This window comes from Aotus nancymaae, unplaced genomic scaffold, assembly GCF_030222135.1.
Source record: "Aotus nancymaae isolate 86718 unplaced genomic scaffold, 86718_ANA_hifiasm-v0.15.2.pri h1tg000057l, whole genome shotgun sequence".
Taxonomy (NCBI): Eukaryota; Metazoa; Chordata; class Mammalia; order Primates; family Aotidae; genus Aotus; species Aotus nancymaae.
The window spans coordinates 55,828,388-55,829,970 of NW_026988471.1; the positions used below are offsets into that span (position 1 = coordinate 55,828,388).

General features: G+C 33.2%; 1 non-coding gene across 1 annotated transcript; it reads right to left on the reverse strand.

Annotated features, from left to right (window-relative positions):
* Positions 1-301: 301 nt before the first annotated feature.
* LOC135269842 (small nucleolar RNA U13) lies at positions 302-404 on the reverse strand. The gene has a single exon (XR_010338092.1). It is a non-coding gene; the product is annotated as a small nucleolar RNA U13 (small nucleolar RNA).
* Between the last annotated feature and the right edge of the window lie 1,179 nt (positions 405-1,583).

Here is a 1,583-nt window from a genome sequence, read left to right on the forward strand (position 1 = left end):
CATCAAGTGTAACAAATGTATTAATCTGATGGGAGATGTCAATAATGGAAGAGGCTGCATATATGTGAGGAAAGGGATTATACGAGAAATCTCTGGACCATTCTCTCAATATTGATGTGAACCTGAAACTGCTAAAAAATAAGGTGTGTATAAAAATAGGTATAACAATTATTACTGTGCATTAACTTAATTGATTTTTGGTTGATTTGACTTATCTTGTGACTATGGCTCCATATAAAACAGCTAAAGTGATGTATTCTTCTATATTATTTATTTTCTTCATTTTCTTTGTAGTTTTTCATGTCAGATGAGCAATGTGCTGACATCATAACAAGGTTTGAGGGGGCCACATCTCACCCATGAATATGAAAACCCAATCATTACACTTATGAATCAAAAAAGATATATTTTCTTAATTGATTTACTCTGTCAATATCATCCCTCTGCACCTCTCCTTTTATCAATTTCTCTAAGATTCCTTAATGTATGGTTTCAAATGAAATTCATAATGCCTGCTCAATTTTTTTAATGTACAATTATTTATCACATTATTAAAGTACTAAATAATTATGAAATTTTAAATTTAATTTTAGCTATGGCAGTATATATCTTCTCATGTCAAAACATACTCTCAAGAAATTACCCTATAGTCTACACAAAATCAGTATTTTAGCTAGTAAAGATGAAGCACAAGACATATGTGCAGAGAACACTCAAAATATTTTCTAAGTGCCTAGGAATACAACTTAAAATTCTATTCACTAAGATCTTAATTTTGAAGCAACACTCTGCTTCCCTATTAAAAAGAATAGAAATTTTATCATATTTATTCATTTTAAAAAGTCACCTTCAACAACACACTACAGGTAATTTTCAACACTAGGACTTTGGAGGGAGAGTTTCTGGTAGATGGTAGTGTGTGGCTTTCATTGGCATGAAGCCAAAATGAATTGTAGTAAAATGTAACATTTTCTGCCATGGATCAGCTGGCGCTTTTAGGGACAGGTGCAGTGTCTGTTAACAGCACATCACAATCAATCCTCAATTGTTGTTTTCAGAAAAAGAAATGAGGATAGTGATATTTTTAACACAAGAAAGATGACTGGTAAATAATAAAATTAGACCCAATTTTTATGCTTTCTTTGAACTTTTATTTTAGATTCAGGTTGCATATGTGAAGGTTTGTTACCTGGGTATATTGTGTGATGCTGAAGTTTGCACTATGAATGATACTGTGACAAAAGTGCCAATCAGAGTTCCCAGAGTTTAACTTTTTAACCCTTACCCCCCATACTCCTCCTCCAGTAGTCCCCAAGGTCTACTGCCATCTTTATGTTTATGAGTACTCAATGTTTAGCTCCCACTTATAAGTGAGCACATGTGGTATTTGGTTTCCTGTTCATGAGTTAATTGACTTATAACTGACCTTCTGCTGCATCTGTGTTGACACAAATGGCATGATTTTGTTTAAGAGATATAGTATTCCATGGTGTACATGTACAAGGTTTGCTTTATACAATCCAACATTGATGAGCACCTAGGTTGATTCCATGTCTTTGCTATTGTGAATAATGCTGCAATGG